Source organism: Ranitomeya variabilis, chromosome 3, assembly GCF_051348905.1.
Source record: "Ranitomeya variabilis isolate aRanVar5 chromosome 3, aRanVar5.hap1, whole genome shotgun sequence".
NCBI classification, from domain to species: Eukaryota; Metazoa; Chordata; class Amphibia; order Anura; family Dendrobatidae; genus Ranitomeya; species Ranitomeya variabilis.
This window is the reverse complement of record NC_135234.1, coordinates 678,948,743-678,968,709: the sequence shown is the minus strand read 5'-3', so window position 1 is coordinate 678,968,709 and position 19,967 is coordinate 678,948,743. Positions and strand designations below refer to the sequence as shown.

Sequence of the window (19,967 nt, the reverse complement as noted above, 5' to 3'; positions counted from 1 at the left end):
GAACCACTCCCCCTGGTGGCCGGAGTGTGAAGTGTAGTGTGAGTGTTACCTGTTCAGATGAGCTCCTTTAGTGCAGTCAGACGTAACATCACTCCCCTTAGCGGCAGAGCGACATTACTGCAACGACCAGGACTCTGGGGCGCTGCACTTACTTAAAATCAACCTGCTTTGAATGTTTGTTATATATGCTTATTATTATATTCAATTTATTACTATAATAATTACAGTTGATACAAATTTATTCGCACATCCCATTAAACCGGCCACGGTAGTCCTCTGTGGACAGAAAGTGTCATCTTTTACTCATCAGCTCCACTGCTCTTCTTGTGATTAGATAGCTTGTTGTAATATTATTGTTGCGACGTGACATGTGATGTTGTGCGAAGACAACTAAACAAAAGAAGAGGTGCAGCTTACGGCAGGGGACCTACAGGACTCTCGTTCCTATGCTGTGACCGCAGCCCGCTAAATTTGCACCAGCTCTAAGGCTGTGGTCACACGACCATATATTCCCTCATGCGAGAGAATCATTTCGATTATGCTAATGACACTCGGCTCAAACTCTGTCATGTGAGGAGAACGTAATTTCTCCATCTTCTCCATTATATCTGTCCGCGTAAATCAGACTACACTCTGATTGAATTGCAGTCCAATCTTTTACACGCATTCACAGTCTAGTATGTCCAATTATCGGATGCACTTGCAGCATGCTGTGATTTTTTTCTTATGCCTAATCACTCCAAAGTATTACATTGGCCTGAGTGCTGTCTGATAAAACATCTGATAGCACACCGCCATGTTATATGTTTGTGTGAGCGAGCCCTCCTAATATGTAACTGCTGCTGACCATTGTCTACTGGCAAAAGTGTCTTCAACAATCAGATGGGTGATGATTTTACCACTAAATTTGACAGATCTTGACCCCCTCATTCATTTGTGGAATTGTGCTGTATAAACTAGATTGATCCATGGAAGTCCCACTTTACAATTTACAGAAACATGGGCAGTATAAATTAGAGACAATGATCCACTATACAAACATCTATGCTTTACTCTGAAACGCTGTGGCATTTCACAAAAACATATATATTTTAGAGGAAGAGGGATGAGCTAACTAGTCTCGGAGGGAAGCCTCGCCAGTTTTGCCCGGCCCACTCAGCAAGTTTGACAGGCTTTCCCCATACACACATAGGAAGTAAGAACCATGAGACAGGTTTCATTTAAAGGATCTGCTACTAGTGTCTTGATGCTATACACAGAGGACACCTCCCTATTGGTGCCGTACACCAGAGGACTCCTTCACCTTGGTGACCATACACTGGAAAACTCTTTCGCTGTCATGCCGTACACCAGAGGATGCCTTCACCTTGGTGCCATACACAACAGGACTCCGTCACCTAGGGTCCATACACCAGAGGACTATTTGACCTTAGTGCCATACACTTGAAGACTCCACCTTAGTGCCATACACTTGAAAACTCCACCTTAGTGCCATACACCAGAAAACTCCTTGATCTTGGTGCCGTACACTAGAAGATGCCTTAATTTTGGTGCCATACACCTGAGGACTTCTTCACCTTAGTGCCATACACCAGAAGACTCCTTCACCTTGGTACCATACACCACAGGACTCCTTCACCTTGGTGCCAGACACCACAGGACTCCTTCACCTTGGTGCCATGCACTAGAGGATTTCTTCTCTTGGTGCCATACATCTGAGAACTCCACCTTGTTGCAATACACCAGAGGATTTCTTGACCTTGGTGCCGTACACTAGAAGACTCTTACATCTTACAGTTTCAGAAACGTGGATGGGATTTATAGAAATCTTGTGCCCACTTTGCTTTTTTAATGCTGCGTAAACTGACCAGGGGTGCATTTTTTAAATCTGCAACATGTTAATTTCTCTTACGGTAAATATGTGTTTTATTTATGGATTTTTCCAATAGACGTGAATGAAATGAAGAAAATCCGCAGGTAAAAAATATGTATGGGTTTCCGAACTAAAAATGTAAGTAACCCGCACATGATTTTGTGAATTAACTTGTACCAAAGATAAGTAACAGAAAGTATTCAAGTATCCAATACAATCCAGATTTATTTCAAACGTGACACACCAAAAAGAAATAAAAACAACAGTGGAAAAAAACTCATGAAAAAAAAATCCACTAAAAAACCCAATGAAAAAAATAAAAGTAACCTAATTTAACTAATTGGTGCAAAAATTTACAAAATACTCACTGTGGGAACTTAGCCCTGAGGGCCAACACACCTGGCACGGGAGTTGTGCCTCATATCAGTAGTTATGTCCATCAGCAGGTCCTAGCCACCCAAACTGAAAAAAGTGATGTGACGCAAAACTATGGTTGTAACAATGCACGAGCCACTCACACTAAATGCTCTACTGCTGTCCAGGGACCAGAGGAGGGTTCTTCATGCTGCACAAGTCACACTGGATGTGTAGCCCTGAAAAGGATTGGTGCATGGCCCAGCCTTAGAAGAACTCGACAGTTCCTCATTTGCCATCACTCACTCTGCAAAAATATTTCTCATTAGTTTTTCTCACAGGTGCATGTGGTTGTCTTTCATGTGCAGCAAAAATGGAAAATCCGTTGGAAATGTGACCTTCTACAGTATAAAAATGGTCAAATAAAATGAAGTTGCAGAGAAGAAAAAGGAAGAATGGAAGGAAAGGAAGCTGGGAACGATGATAGATCATTGCTTCCGGTCCTGAAAATATGGGTTTACCAGTAGTGATGAGCGAGTGTACTCGTTGCTCGGGTTTTCCCAAGCTTGCTCGGGTGACCTCCGAGTATTTGTTAGTGTTCGGAGATTATGTTTTCGTCACCACAGCTGAATGATTTACAGCTATTAGCCAGCTTGATTATGCAGCACCCCAGGGTCCTGGTCGTTGCTGTAATGTCGTTCTTCCACCTGGGGGAGTGATGTTACGTCTGAAGGCAATAAAGGAGATCTCTTTACCAGGTATCACAAACAACACAACACACTTCACACTCCAGTCCACCAAGGGGAGCTATGCTCCTATTTATTAGGGTACTCTTCACAATTAGGTAAAACTGGTGGTCTGGATAGGAAGGTAGGCAGAAGCTGACTGGGCTTCACCCAGGCAGCACCTGTCAGGCAGCCAGAGGGGAAGGAGGAACATCTAAGAGCTGCAGACAGAGAGGTCCCTGACAGGGGTGGGATCCTGTCAGAGGCCTAGACAGAAGGCCACGGAGCTGCGTCGGCCCGGCGTGCGGCAGCATCCTAAGGAAGGACACGAAAGAGAATTGTATTGTAGAGGGTGAGAAACGAAGTCATAGCAAAGGAGAGGAAACCAGAAGGAGTTCTGCCCTGCAAAAGGCTGCCTCCTTTCTGAGGCGCAGGATCCAGTAGCCGGAACACCGAGGGAGCAATCATCTCCAAGCCTTGCTCCAGAGACCGGCAGGACAGATAATTCCACGTTACCTGCCCGACCTATACCCAGGAGGCACGGTGGCAACTTGTGGGGGCTGGGGCGTGCTAGAGTCCCTGTAAAAAGCCTCAGGCCATCAGTCATATGGGTTGTTCCTATCCATCTGGGGACAGAGAAAAAGACTTAACATCTAGAACATCTACAACAGTTGTGAGGACCTTATGAGAGGCTCAGCAGTAAGGTACTACAACACCCAGGCGCTAGAGGAAGGCTACTGATTTCCACCTGGATAAGGGGACTCTGGATTCGCCTTCAGACTGGCTGGACTCTGCCTGCCCTGTGATCTGGTGCTCTGGACTGTGGACGCTGAAGCCATCAGTAAAGGTAAAGAGACTGCAACCTTGTGTCCTCGTTCTTCACTGCGCCTCACACCATCCACCATCTACACACTGGGAAGCCCTGGGGACATACTTCACCTGTGGGAAGGTATACCATCTAGCTGCCATAACATCACCCCAGTGGACCCCCAAGCAGCATCGGTCATCCTGACCGAATACCACAGGTGGCGTCACGAACATATCCCTTTAAAGACCTTTCCTGTTATGATCCTAGTGGCAAGGATCGCAGGTCGGACTAGCTAAGTAATTGAACAGACTACTAGCTCTGGGGAAGTGGTAACTAGATTGACCGCAACCTGATCCTATCCGCAAACAACTATAGGCAGCCGTGGAACGTTACCTAAAAAATCCTAGACGTCTCGTCACGGCCTGAGAAACTGACTATTCCTGGAGGGAAAGTAAGTCCTCACTTGCCTCAGTGGAAGACCCCAAAGATATAGAATAGCCCCCCACAAATATTAACGGTGAGTTAAGGGGAAAGCACAAACGCAGAGATGAAATCAGATTTAGCAAATGAGGCCCGCTAATACTAGATAGCAGAAAATAGGAAGGAAACTGTGCGGTCAATAAAAAACCCTATTCAAAATATCCACGCAGAGATTGCTCGAGCCCCCGCACCAACTAACGGTGCGGGGGAAGCAACTCCGTACCCCAGAGCTTACCAGCAAAAAGAAATCACATGTTAGCAAGCTGGACTAGACTCATCATACACAGAAATCATATGGCAGGCAGATGAGCAAAAAATATTCAAACAGAACTTAGCTTATCCTGAAGAGGCAGAAAACGAGATAATCAGGAGTAATCAGAATAGCACTGAATACATTGACAGCCGGCAACAAGTGGAAGTGAAGCAGAGCTAAATAGGAGCCTCCCTGGTGAATAACGAGGCAGCTGATCCAGCAGACCCGCAGGATAATAAACCAAACCACCAGGGGGAGCCAAAAAACCAAAGTCACACAATACCATCTGTGACCACAAGAGGGAGCCTGAAAACGGAGTTCACAACAGTACCCCCCCTTGAGGAGAGGTCACCGAACCCTCATCAAAACCCCCAGGGCGATCAGGGTGAGCCACATGGAAGGCACGAACCAAATCGGCCGCATGAACATCAGAGGCGACAACCCAGGAATTATCCTCCTGACCATAGCCTTTCCACTTAACCAAATACTAAAGCCTCCGTCTAGAAATACGAGAATCCAAGATCTTCTCCACCACGTATTCCAATTCTCCCTCAACCAGCACAGGGGCAGGAGGCTCAACCGAAGGAACCACAGGCACCACATACCTCTGCAACAAAGACCGATGGAACACATTATGAATAGCAAACGATGCCGGGAGGTCCAAACGAAATGACACAGGGTTAAGGACTTCCAAAATTTTATAAGGACCGATAAACCGAGGCTTAAACTTAGGAGAGGAGACCTTCATAGGAACAAAGCGAGAAGACAACCACACCAAATCCCCAACGCGAAGTCGGGGACCCACACAGCGACGGGGGTTGGCAAAGCGCTGAGCCTTTTCTTGTGACAGCTTCAAATTGTCCACCACATGATTCCAAATCTGATGCAACCTATCCACCACAACATCCACTCCAGGACAGTCAGAAGACTCCACCTGACCCGAGGAAAAACGAGGATGAAACCCTGAATTACAAAAAAAAGGCGAAACCAAAGTAGCAGAACTAGCCCGATTATTAAGGGCAAACTCGGCCAATGGCAAAAAAGTCACCCAGTCGTCCTGATCAGCAGAAACAAAACATCTTAAATAGGTTTCCAAAGTCTGATTAGTGCGCTCGGTTTGGCCATTCGTCTGAGGATGGAAGGCCGACGAAAAAGACAAATTAATGCCCATCTTAGCACAAAAGGTCCGCCAAAATCTAGACACAAACTGGGATCCTCTGTCGGAAACAATATTTTCAGGGATCCCGTGCAAACGAACCACATTTTGAAAAAACAGAGGAACCAACTCGGAGGAGGAAGGCAACTTAGGCAAGGGCACCAAATGGACCATTTTAGAAAAACGATCACACACCACCCAAATGACCGACATTCTCTGAGAGACAGGGAGATCTGAAATAAAATCCATGCAAATGTGCGTCCAAGGCCTCTTCGGGACAGGCAAAGGCAACAACAAGCCACTGGCACGAGAACAGCAAGGCTTAGCCCGAGCACAAATTCCACAAGACTGCACAAAGGAACGCACATCCCGCGACAAGGAAGGCCACCAGAAGGACCTAGCCACCAAATCTCTGGTACCAAAAATCCCAGGATGGCCTGCCAACACCGAAGAATGAACCTCGGAAATAACTCTGCTGGTCCATCTATCCGGGACAAACAGTCTCTCCGGTGGACAACGGTCAGGTCTATCCGCCTGAAACTCCTGCAGCACTCGTCGCAAATCTGGGGAGATGGCAGACAAAATCACCCCTTCTCTGAGGATACCAGCTGGCTCTGAATCACCAAGAGAGCCAGGCACAAAACTCCTAGAAAGAGCATCAGCCTTCACATTCTTCGAACCAGGCAGGTATGAGACCACGAAATCAAAACGAGAGAAAAACAACGACCAACGAGCCTGTCTAGGATTCAGCCGCTTGGCCGACTCGAGATAAATCAAATTCTTGTGATCAGTCAAGACCACCACACGATGCTTAGCTCCCTCGAGCCAATGTCGCCACTCCTCAAATGCCCACTTCATAGCCAACAACTCCCGATTACCAACATTATAATTCCACTCGGCAGGCGAAAACTTTCTTGAAAAGAAAGCACATGGCTTCATCACAGAGCCATCAGAGCTTCTCTGCGACAAAACAGCCCCCGCTCCAATCTCAGAAGCATCAACCTCGACCTGGAAAGGAAGGGAGACGTCTGGCTGACATAAGACCGGAGCCGAAGAAAACCGGTGCTTCAGCTCCCGAAAGGCCTCCACAGCCGCAGGAGACCAATTAGTAACATCAGAACCCTTCTTGGTCAAATCCGTCAATGGCTTAACAACACCAGAAAAATTAGCGATGAAGCGACGGTAAAAATTAGCAAAACCCAAGAACTTCTGAAGACTCTTAACAGATGTAGGCTGAGTCCAGTCATGAATAGCCTGAACCTTGACTGGGTCCATCTCAATAGCAGAAGGAGAAAAAATGAAACCCCAAAAAAAGACCTTCTGGACTCCAAAAAGACATTTTGAGCCCTTCACAAATAAAGCATTGGCACGCAGGACCTGAAACACCATCCTGACCTGCTTAACATGGGACTCTGTTGTGAATTTGGATTCTGGGCTCCCCCGGTGGCCGCTTGTGGAATTGGACTTGTCATCCTCTTTCCTGTTTCACCTGGTTCCATCAGTAGTGGGTGTCGCTATTTAAGCTCATTTCTCTGGTGGTTTCTTGCCGGTCAACAATGTTATCTGATGCCTCTCAGTGCTTGTTCCTGCTTCTAGACAACTACTAGATAGTTGGACTTTTGTCCATGTTTTGTTTTGCCTATTTGTTCCAGTTCACAGCTGAAGTTTTGTTACTGTGTCTGGAAAGCTCTCGTTGATCAGGGATTGCTACTCTGGCGTTATGAGTTAATGCCAGAGTTTAAGGTAATCTCTGGATGGTGTTTTGTTAGTGTTTTTCTGCTGACCATGAAAGTATACTATCTGTCTTCTGCTATCTAGTAAGCGGACCTCAAATTTGCTAAAGACTATTTTCCTGCTGCGTTTGTTGTTTCATCTGAACTCACCGTCATTATATGTGGGGGGCTACTGTCTTCTTTGGAATATTTCTCTAGAGGTGAGCCAGGTCTTATATTTCCCTCTGCTAGCTATTTAGGTCTTAGGCCAGAGCTGGGCATCTAGCGATAAATAGGAAATGCTACCTGGCTATTTCTAGTTGCGCGGCAGGCTTAGTTCATGGTCAGTATAGTTCCATCTTCCGAGAGCTTGTCCCTCTATAGGCTTGCTATGATCTCTGCCTGCAGAGATCATGACGGTTTGACCGGCCCATAAAGTGTTAAAGACCCAGGTTGTGAAAGGAGAGTTATAAGAAGTCTGCTGGAATTTTTTTTTTTTTTTTTTTTCCTCCAGTCTGCCTTGCTGCAGTCTTTTTTCTCTCTCTCCTCCTAATCTCTGTATGGCTCTGTGTGCACCTGACAATAATGGATCTCCAGAGTGTAACTGCGGGTTTGAATAATCTCATCACGAAAGTACAAAATTTACAAGATTTTGTGGTACATGCTCCGGTATCTGAGCCGAGAATTCCTTTGCCGGAGTTCTTCACAGGGAATAGAGCTAGCTTCCAGAATTTCCGAAATAATTGTAAGCTTTATTTGTCCCTGAAGTCTCGTTCAGCTGGAGACCCTGCTCAGCAGGTTAGGATTGTGATTTCCTTGCTCAGGGGTGACCCTCAAGATTGGGCCTTCTCATTGCCAGCAGGGGATCCTGCGTTATGCGATGTGGATGCGTTTTTTCTGGCCTTGGGCTTGCTTTATGAGGAACCTCATTTGGAACTTCAGGCAGAAAAAACTTTGATGGCACTATCTCAGGGGCAAGACGAAGCTGAAGTTTTCTGCCAAAAATTCCGTAAATGGTCTGTGCTTACTCAGTGGAATGAGTGCGCCTTGGCGGCAACTTTCAGAGAAGGTCTCTCTGATGCCGTTAAGGATGTTATGGTGGGGTTCCCTGTGCCTGCAGGTCTGAATGAGTCCATGACAATGGCTATTCAGATTGATAGGCGTCTGCGGGAGCGCAAACCGGTGCACCATCTGGCGGTGTCTATGGAAAAGACGCCAGAAAGTATGCAGTGTGATAGAATTCTGTCCAGGAGCGAGCGACAGAATTTTAGACGGAAGAATGGATTGTGTTTCTATTGTGGGGATTCTACTCATGTTATATCAGCATGCTCTAGGCGTACAAAGAAGCTTGATAAGTCTGTTTCCATTGGCACCATTCAGTCTAAGTTTATTTTGTCTGTAACCCTGATTTGCTCTTTGTCATCCATTGCCACGGACGCCTATGTTGACTCTGGCGCCGCTCTGAGTCTTATGGATTGGTCCTTTGCCAATCGTTGTGGTTTTGATTTAGAGCCTTTGGAGACTCTTATTCCTCTGAAGGGGATTGACTCCACCCCATTGGCTAATAATAAACCACAATACTGGACACAAGTAACCATGCGTATCAATCCGGATCACCAGGAGATTATTCATTTCCTGGTGCTGTATAATTTACATGACGATTTGGTACTGGGATTGCCATGGTTGCAGTCTCACAACCCAGTCTTGGACTGGAGAGCAATGTCTGTGTTGAGCTGGGGATGTAAGGGTATTCATGGGGACTTACCTTTGGTTTCTATTTCGTCGTCCATTCCCTCTGAAGTCCCTGAGTTCCTCTCTGATTATCAAGACGTCTTTGACGAACCCAAGCTTGGGTCGTTACCTCCGCACCGTGAGTGCGATTGTGCCATAGATTTGATACCGGGTTGTAAATATCCAAAGGGTCGTTTGTTTAATCTGTCTGTGCCGGAACATGCTGCTATGCGGGAATATATAAAGGAGTCTTTGGAAAAGGGACATATTCGTCCATCTTCTTCTCCCTTGGGAGCTGGGTTTTTCTTTGTCTCAAAAAAAGACGGCTCTTTGAGACCATGTATTGATTATCGGCTTCTGAATAAGATCACTGTTAAGTATCAATACCCATTGCCATTGCTTACTGATTTGTTTGCTCGTATAGAGGGTGCTAAGTGGTTCTCTAAAATTGATCTTCGTGGGGCGTATAATTTGGTGCGGATCAGGCAGGGGGATGAGTGGAAGACCGCATTTAATACGCCCGAGGGCCACTTTGAGTATTTGGTCATGCCTTTTGGTCTTTCTAATGCCCCTTCAGTTTTCCAGTCTTTTATGCATGATATTTTCCGCGATTTTCTGGATAAATTTATGATAATATATCTGGATGATATTCTGATTTTTTCTGATGACTGGGACTCTCATGTCCAGCAGGTCAGGAGAGTTTTTCAGGTTCTGCGGTCTAATTCTTTATGTGTGAAGGGGTCTAAGTGCGTTTTTGGGGTCCAGAAAATTTCCTTTTTGGGGTATATTTTTTCTCCCTCTTCCATTGAGATGGATCCCGTCAAGGTGCAAGCTATTTGTGACTGGACTCAGCCCTCCTCTCTTAAGGGTCTTCAGAGATTTTTGGGCTTTGCCAACTTTTACCGCCGATTTATTGCTGGTTTTTCGGATGTCGTTAAACCACTGACTGATTTGACCAGACAAGGCGCTGATGTTGCTAATTGGTCCCCTCATGCTGTAGAGGCCTTTCAGGAGCTTAAGCGCCGTTTTGCCTCTGCCCCTGTGTTGCGTCAGCCTGATGTGAATCTGCCTTTTCAGGTTGAGGTTGACGCTTCGGAGATCGGAGTTGGGGCAGTGTTGTCGCAGAAAGGTTCCGACTGCTCCGTCATTAGGCCTTGTGCTTTCTTTTCTCGCAAATTTTCGCCCGCAGAGCGGAATTATGATGTTGGGAATCGGGAGCTTTTGGCCATGAAGTGGGCGTTTGAGGAGTGGCGCCATTGGCTCGAGGGGGCTAGGCATCAGGTGGTGGTATTGACTGACCACAAAAATTTGATTTATCTTGAGAATGCCAGACGCCTGAATCCTAGACAGGCGCGCTGGTCTTTATTTTTTTCTCGCTTTAATTTTGTGGTGTCATACCTACCGGGTTCTAAGAATGTTAAGGCAGATGCCCTTTCTAGGAGTTTTGACCCGGACTCTCCTGGTAATTCTGAACCCACAGGTATCCTTAGGGAGGGAGTAATTTTGTCGGCCGTTTCTCCTGATCTGCGGCGGTCCTTGCAAGAGTTTCAGGCGGATAGACCGGATCGTTGTCCGCCTGATAGACTGTTTGTTCCGGATGATTGGACCAGCAGAGTCATCTCTGAGGTACATTCTTCTGCATTGGCAGGTCATCCCGGAATTTTTGGTACCAGGGATTTGGTGGCAAGATCCTTCTGGTGGCCTTCCCTGTCACGAGATGTGCGAGTCTTTGTGCAGTCATGTGACGTTTGTGCTCGGGCCAAGTCTTGTAGTTCTCGGGCTAGCGGACTGCTGTTGCCCTTGCCTATTCCTAAGAGGCCTTGGACACACATCTCGATGGATTTTATTTCAGATCTGCCTGTTTCCCAGAAGATGTCTGTCATCTGGGTGGTCTGTGACCGTTTCTCTAAAATGGTCCATTTGGTTCCTCTGCCCAAGTTGCCTTCTTCTTCTGAGTTGGTTCCTCTGTTTTTTCAGAATGTTGTCCGATTGCACGGTATTCCTGAGAATATTGTTTCTGACAGAGGTACCCAATTTGTGTCTAGATTTTGGCGGGCATTCTGTGCTAGGATGGGCATAGATTTGTCTTTTTCATCTGCTTTTCACCCTCAGACTAATGGCCAGACCGAGCGGACTAATCAGACCCTGGAGACATATCTGAGGTGTTTTGTCTCTGCTGACCAGGATGATTGGGTTGCTTTTTTGCCATTGGCAGAGTTCGCCCTCAATAATCGGGCCAGCTCTTCCACCTTGGTGTCCCCGTTTTTCTGTAATTCGGGGTTTCACCCTCGATTTTCCTCCGGTCAGGTGGAATCCTCGGATTGTCCTGGAGTGGATGCGGTGGTGGAGAGATTGCATCACATCTGGGGGCAGGTTATGGACAATTTGAAGTTGTCCCAGGAGAAGACTCAGCGTTTTGCCAACCGTCATCGTCGTGTTGGTTCTCGGCTTTGTGTTGGAGATTTGGTGTGGTTGTCTTCTCGTTTTGTCCCTATGAGGGTCTCTTCTCCTAAGTTTAAACCTCGGTTCATCGGCCCTTATAGAATATTGGAGATTCTTAATCCTGTTTCTTTCCGTTTGGACCTCCCTGCGTCCTTTTCCATTCATAACGTTTTTCATCGGTCGTTATTGCGCAGGTATGAGGTACCTGTTGTACCTTCAGTTGAGCCTCCTGCTCCGGTGTTGGTTGAGGGTGAGTTGGAGTACGTTGTGGAGAAAATTTTGGACTCTCGTGTTTCCAGACGGAGACTCCAGTATCTGGTCAACTGGAAGGGTTACGGCCAGGAGGATAATTCTTGGGTCAATGCATCTGATGTTCATGCTTCTGATCTTGTTCGTGCCTTCCATAGGGCTCATCCTGGTCGCCCTGGTGGATCTGGTGAGGGTTCGGTGCCCCCTCCTTGAGGGGGGGGTACTGTTGTGAATTTGGATTCTGGGCTCCCCCGGTGGCCGCTTGTGGAATTGGACTTGTCATCCTCTTTCCTGTTTCACCTGGTTCCATCAGTAGTGGGTGTCGCTATTTAAGCTCATTTCTCTGGTGGTTTCTTGCCGGTCAACAATGTTATCTGATGCCTCTCAGTGCTTGTTCCTGCTTCTAGACAACTACTAGATAGTTGGACTTTTGTCCATGTTTTGTTTTGCCTATTTGTTCCAGTTCACAGCTGAAGTTTTGTTACTGTGTCTGGAAAGCTCTCGTTGATCAGGGATTGCTACTCTGGCGTTATGAGTTAATGCCAGAGTTTAAGGTAATCTCTGGATGGTGTTTTGTTAGTGTTTTTCTGCTGACCATGAAAGTATACTATCTGTCTTCTGCTATCTAGTAAGCGGACCTCAAATTTGCTAAAGACTATTTTCCTGCTGCGTTTGTTGTTTCATCTGAACTCACCGTCATTATATGTGGGGGGCTACTGTCTTCTTTGGAATATTTCTCTAGAGGTGAGCCAGGTCTTATATTTCCCTCTGCTAGCTATTTAGGTCTTAGGCCAGAGCTGGGCATCTAGCGATAAATAGGAAATGCTACCTGGCTATTTCTAGTTGCGCGGCAGGCTTAGTTCATGGTCAGTATAGTTCCATCTTCCGAGAGCTTGTCCCTCTATAGGCTTGCTATGATCTCTGCCTGCAGAGATCATGACAGGACTCCCAATCATCCGAAAAAACCAGAATATCATCCAGATACACAATCATAAATTTATCCAGATATTCGCGGAAGATGTCGTGCATAAAGGACTGAAAGACAGAAGGAGCGTTAGAAAGTCCAAAAGGCATCACCAAGTACTCAAAATGGCCTTCGGGCGTATTAAATGCAGTTTTCCATTCATCACCCTGCTTAATACGCACAAGGTTATACGCACCACGAAGATCTATCTTGGTGAACCAACTAGACCCCTTAAAGCGAGCAAACAGATCAGATAATGGCAAAGGATACTGAAATTTGACCATGATTTTGTTTAGAAGGCGATAATCAATACAAGGTCTCAAGGAACCATCCTTCTTAGCCACAAAAAAGAACCCCGCACCAAGAGGGGAGGAGGAGGGGCGAATAAGTCCTGTCTCCAAAGACTCCTTTATGAAACTCCGCATAGCAGCATGCTCCAGCACTGACAAATTGAAAAGTCGTCCCTTAGGAAACTTACTACCAGGAATCAAATTTATAGCACAATCACAATCCCTATGAGGAGGTAGAGAACTGAGTTTGGGCTCATCAAATACATCCTGGTAATCTGACAAAAACGCAGGGACCTCAGAAGGAGTGGATGAAGCAATTGACACCACAGGAGCGTCGCCATGAATTCCCTGACAACCCCAACTTGACACAGACATTGCTTTCCAATCCAGGACTGGATTATGAGTCTGCAACCATGGCAGGCCCAACACGACAACACGATCAAATTATGCAATACAAGAAAGCGAATCTCCTCCTGATGAACAGGAGTCATGCACATGGTCACTTGTGTCCAGTACTGAGGTTTATTCGTAGCCAATGGTGTAGCATCAATTCCCCTTAGTGGAATAGGGAATTTTAAAGGCTCCAAAACAAAACCACAGCGCCTGGCAAATGACAAATCCATCAGACTCAGGGCAGCACCTGAATCCACAAAAGCCATAACCGGGTAAGATGACAGGGAACAAATCAGGGTAACAGACAAAATAAACTTAGGCTGTAAAGTACCGATGGTGACAGATTTATCAATCTTTTTTGTGCGCTTAGAGCATGCTGAGATAACATGAGCTGAGTCACCACAGTAAAAGCACAACCCATTTTGCCGTCTATAATTTTGCCGTTCACTTCTGGTCAGAATTCTATCACATTGCATAGACTCAGGTGTCTGTTCAGAAGACACCGCCAAATGGTGCGCAGGTTTGCGCTCCCGCAAACGCCGATCAATCTGAATGGCCAGAGTCATTGACTCATTCAGACCTGCAGGCGTTGGGAACCCCACCATGACATTCTTAATGGCTTCAGAAAGACCTTTTCTGAAATTTGCAGCCAGGGCACACTCATTCCACTGAGTAAGCACCGACCATTTCCGAAATTTCTGGCAGTACACCTCTGCATCATCTTGCCCCTGAGAGAGGGCCAACAACGCTTTTTCAGCCTGGTTCTCAAGATTAGGTTCCTCATAGAGCAATCCAAGGGCCAGAAAAAACACATCCACACTGAGCAACGCAGGATCCCCTGGAGCCAATGCGAAAGACCAATCTTGAGGATCGCCACGCAAGAAAGAAATAATAATCTTAACTTGCTGAACAGAATCCCCAGAGGAACGAGGTTTCAAAGAAAGAAACAACTTGCAATTGTTCTTAAAATTCAGGAACCTAGATCTATCTCCAGAAAACAACTCCGGAATAGGTATTCTAGGCTCTGACATAGGACTGTGCACCACAAAATCCTGAATACTTTGTACCCTTGCAGCAAGATGATCTACACTGGAGGCTAAACTCTGGATATCCATATCAGCAGCTGAACTCAGAGCCACACCAAGATTAAGAGGAGGAGAGAAGCCAGACACACAGCAGCTAGACACACGGCAGCAAAAAAAAAAAATATATATATCTCCAAGCTTCTTTTCTCCTGCTTCTGCCATGCAATTAACACTTTATAGGCCGGCTGTACTGTTATGATCCTAGTGGCAAGGATCGCAGGTCGGACTAGCTAAGTAATTCAACAGACTACTAGCTCTGGGGAAGTGGTAACTAGATTGACCGCAACCTGATCCTATCCGCAAACAACTATAGGCAGCCGTGGAACGTTACCTAAAAAATCCTAGACGTCTCGTCACGGCCTGAGAAACTGACTATTCCTGGAGGGAAAGTAAGTCCTCACTTGCCTCAGTGGAAGACCCCAAAGATATAGAATAGCCCCCCACAAATATTAACGGTGAGTTAAGGGGAAAGCACAAACGCAGAGATGAAATCAGATTTAGCAAATGAGGCCCGCTAATACTAGATAGCAGAAAATAGGAAGGAAACTGTGCGGTCAATAAAAAACCCTATTTAAAATATCCACGCAGAGATTGCTCGAGCCCCCGCACCAACTAACGGTGCGGGGGAAGCAACTCCGTACCCCAGAGCTTACCAGCAAAAAGAAATCACATGTTAGCAAGCTGGACTAGACTCATCATACACAGAAATCATATGGCAGGCAGATGAGCAAAAAATATTCAAACAGAACTTAGCTTATCCTGAAGAGGCAGAAAACGAGATAATCAGGAGTAATCAGAATAGCACTGAATACATTGACAGCCGGCAACAAGTGGAAGTGAAGCAGAGCTAAATAGGAGCCTCCCTGGTGAATAACGAGGCAGCTGATCCAGCAGACCCGCAGGATAATAAACCAAACCACCAGGGGGAGCCAAAAAACCAAAGTCACACAATACCATCTGTGACCACAAGAGGGAGCCTGAAAACGGAGTTCACAACACTTTCCCCCATTTTCATCGGACCTCCCGAGGGCCACGGACCGGGTCAGCCACCGTGAGATCCCCCTTGAGAACCGAAGGGCCCGGTACCGAGTTCCCCTAGCCCTTGGGGGCGCTCCAATTACATGTGGGGATTCCCTAGCAACCAGGCAACCCCCACATGTACTCAGCCTGGCTAGTAACTGTAAATTATTCAGCTGCCACGATGAAAACTTAATCTCCGAACACTAACAAATACTAACGAGTATATTCGCTCATCACTAGGATTGAGCGAAACGGGTCGGCCATTTTCAGAAGTCGCCGACTTTTGGCAAAGGCGGGTTTCATGAAACCCGACCCGACCCCTGTGTGGGTTCGGCCATGAGGTCGGCGATCTTCCGAATCTGGTATCGGAATTCCGATACCGAGTTCCGATATGTTTGCGATATCGGGAATCGGTATCGGAATCCATATTTAAGTGTTAAATAAAGAATCAAAATAAAAAATATTGATATACTCACCCTCGGACGCGCCCTGGTACTAACCGGCAGGCTTCCTTCCTAAGAATGAGCGCGTGAATGACCTGCGGTGACGTCGCGGCTTGTGATTGGTCGCGAGCGGTCACATGGACAAGCCGCGACGTCATCTAAGGTCCTTCACGAGCTCATTCTTAGGAAGGAAGGCTGCCGGAAAGAAGCAGGGCGCGTCCGAGGGTGAGTATATACCTAATAGGAATATACTCACCCTCGGACGCGCCCTGCTTCTTTCCGGCAGCCTTCCTTCCTAAGAATGAGCGCGTGAAGGACCTTAGATGATGTCGCGGCTTGTCCATGTGACCGCTCGCGACCAATCACAAGCCGCGACGTCACCGCTGGTCATTCACGCGCTCATTCTTAGGAAGGAAGCCTGCCGGTTAGTACCAGGGCGCGTCCGAGGGTGAGTATATCAATATTTTTTATTTTGATTCTTTATTTTACACATTAATATGGATCCCAGGGCCTGAAGGAGAGTTTCCTCTCCTTCAGACCCTGGGAACCATAGTATCCCATTGCACTGCATTGGGTTTCGTGTTTCGGCCGACCCCGACTTTTTTATAGGATCGGCCGATTTCACTCGACCCGACTTTTGAGAAAGTCGGGTTTCGTGAAACCCGACCCGATCCTATAAAAATAAAAGTCGCTCAACCCTACTCATCACTATTTACCAGGTCAATATGAAACTGTGAATCTATTTGAGTAAATTTATTTGTGATGTACATACTTGCTTGATGCTTGATGGATAAATGATGACAGCAAAAATAAAATAAAATAATTAAGGTGTGGGTACATGTGACAAGCAAGCGACAGTAACTGCACTCAGATCTAGGTTTACTGCCATGCTGCAGCGGTGTTAGGAGATTCTGCCATACATACACCTCTTGTCTCATAAACTTATGGAAATAACCAGCTCACTATGCCATTTAAGAGAATGCTAACCCTAGAAATTAATACTGAAATGAAAAAAGAAATATATTGGTCTTTGCTGACTGTTAATGCTAATTTAATTAAGCCAATAATTGGGGAGCGAGCATACAGACACACACAAGAAACTGAAGAGGAGGAAGACATGGCTAGTCTTCTGAGATAAAAGAAGAGCAAAATAAAACTTTATTTTCAGTCTTGATTGTAATATGAGACATATAATCAAATAAAGAGAGGAGATTCTGGGAAAAATTACAAAGATATTGTTTTCTGTGTTTCATGTTCCTTCCTTCGCTCACAAGTGTTTCAGTTCTCAAGCTTTGAGCGAGCAACGTAATCTGTCATCTCTTATTTTCAGCCAACAACTATAGCATTTCTGTTATTTGTTCTTGTTTTTCTGTAAACTGAAAATGTGGACTTTACCTGCCCCACCATTAATGCCCCCACTTCCACCTAGATTGTGAAAAACAAATATTCTGAATAATTTATTCAGAAAGAAATAATGAATTTTTTTTATAATAATCTGGCCAGATGGACAGAGGATTTGATGGAGCCCCCACATAGCCTCCTAAATACAACAAGAGCTCCCACATAGTGTGAGCCCCCACATAGCTTTTCTATATACAATGAGTCCTTGTATTTCCTCCTATATAAAGTATGAGCCCCACATAGCCTCCTATATGCACTATAACCCCTACATAGCCTCCTATATACAGTATTAGCTCTTACATAGCCTCTAAAATACAGTATGAACCCCCACATAGCCTTCTATATACAGTGTGAGCCATCATATAGCCTCGTAAATAAAGTATATGCCCCAGTGTAAGGAGGAAGACCGGGCTGCTGGTACCTGTGCTGCGCTGGGTCCAGAACTGCCGAGGCTGCGTCCCTTGTTTCCCGGGGGAAGGCAAAATGGACCAGACCGGGGCTCTGACCCAGAAGCTGGGGGCGCGGTTAAAAGGGAAAGCGTGTGCAGCGTCGGGGAGTTTCCCACCAGCCATGAGAGGGGCCAGGTGCGTGCGCAGCCTGGCCGAGACGAAACAGGGCCGGCCATGTTCCAGGATGCTGCCAGAACCTGCCGCAGTGACAGGGAGAGAGTTTGGAGCCCTGTTCAGCTGAGCACCGCACATAAACTTAAGAGACAGGGCAGGGTGCAGAACTGTTTGTTGCTGCTCATATTGCCAGATGTTGCCACACCGTTTGACCAGGACCCTGACAGTATTGCGGCCTTGCCTGCGTTGGCCACAGTCACTTATGGACTAGGGGCCCAGTGGAAGGTACCGGACACCGACCACTGCCGCCAGAAGACAGCTGTTGTTGGCGCTAATGACTTTCAAGCAGCATCTACAGTTGGAGGAACTTTTGGCACGATAAGTGTACAAAAGTACTGCCATTACCTTGCTCATTAACTCTGCATATTATTTACACCTGAACTGTTTATTCCCTCGTTTAACCATTCCCATCTCATTTGTTTATTTTCACCACTAAACCAATATCACTGCACAAAATTTAGAAATAAACATTTCTGACATGCAAAAACAGAACCTAAAAATAATTAGTGACCAATATAGCCACCTTTCTTTATGATGACACTCAACAGTCTTCCATCCATAGATTCTGTCAGTTGCTTGATCTGTTTACGATCAACATTGCGTGCAGCAGCCACCACAGCCTCCCAGATACTGTTCCGAGAGGTGTACTGTTTTCCCTTCCTGTAGATCTCACAGTTTATGAGGGACCACAGGTTCTCTATGGGGTTCAGATCAGGTGAACAAGGGGGCCATGTCATTATTTTTTCTTCTTTGAGACCTTTACTGGTCAGCCACGCTGTGGAGTAGTTGGAGGCATGTGATGGAGCATTGTCCTGCATGAAAATCATGTTTTTCTTGAACAATACCTGTACCACTGCTTGAAGAAGTTGTCTTCCAGAAACTGGCAGTAGGTCTTCACTCCATCCTCAACCTGAAAAGGTCCCACAAGTTCATCTTTGATACCAGCCCATACCAGTACCCCACCTCCACCTTGCTGGCGTCTGAGTCGGAGTGGAGCTCTCTGCCCTTTACTGATCCAGCCTCTGGCCCATCCATCTGGCCCATCAAGAGTCACTCTCATTTCATCAGTCCATAAAACCTTTGAAAAGTCAGTCTTAAGATATTTCTTGGCCCAGTCTTGACGTTTTATCTTATGTTTCTTGTTCAAAGGTGGTTGTTTTTCAGCCTTCCTTACCTTGGCCATGTCCCTGAGTATCGCACACCTTGTGCTTTTTGTTACTCCAGTAACGTTGCAGCTCTGAAATATGGCAAAACTGGTCGCAAATGGCATCTTGGCAGCTTCATGCTTGATTTTCCTCAATTCATGGGCAGTTATTTTGTGCCTTTTTTGCCCAACACGCTTCTTGCGACCCTGTTGGCTATTTGCCATGAAACGCTTGATTGTTCGGTGATCACGCTTCAAAAGTTTGGCAATTTCAAGACTGCTGCATCCCTCTTCAAGACTTCTCACAATTTTGGACTTTTCAGAGCCCATCAAATCTCTCTTCTGACCCATTTTGCCAAAGGAAAGGAAGTTGCCTAATAATTAAGCACACCTTATATAGGGTTTTGATGTCATTAGACAACACCCCTCCTCATTACAGAGGTGCACATCACCTGATTTACTTAATTGGTAGTTGGCTCTCAAGCCTGAACAGCTTGGAGTAGGACAACATGTACAAAAAGTATCATGTGATCAAAATACAACTTGCCTAATAATTCTGCACACAGTGTATATGCTGTATATATTTATGTAAAACTTTTTTCTAAAATCTACAATCATAAAATAAAAATCTACAATCATAAAATAAAAACAAACGATAAGAAATAATAAATACATAAATAAAATTCTTAAAAATGAAATCAAAATTAAAATTGATTTAGTAAAAGGAGTTTTACATTTTCAGGAAAGTGGATCCCAAACTCTCAAAAATATGTAAAATAACAAACCCTCACCAGTCCAGAGCAGAGTCCCCATCACTTCAC

General features: G+C 45.8%; 1 protein-coding gene across 1 annotated transcript in view; it reads right to left on the bottom strand.

Annotated features, from left to right (window-relative positions):
* ITGB7 (integrin subunit beta 7) overlaps window positions 1-19,967 on the bottom strand; it is a 186,001-nt gene that overhangs the window by 111,038 nt on the left and 54,996 nt on the right. The gene's annotated exons all lie outside the window — the stretch shown is intronic.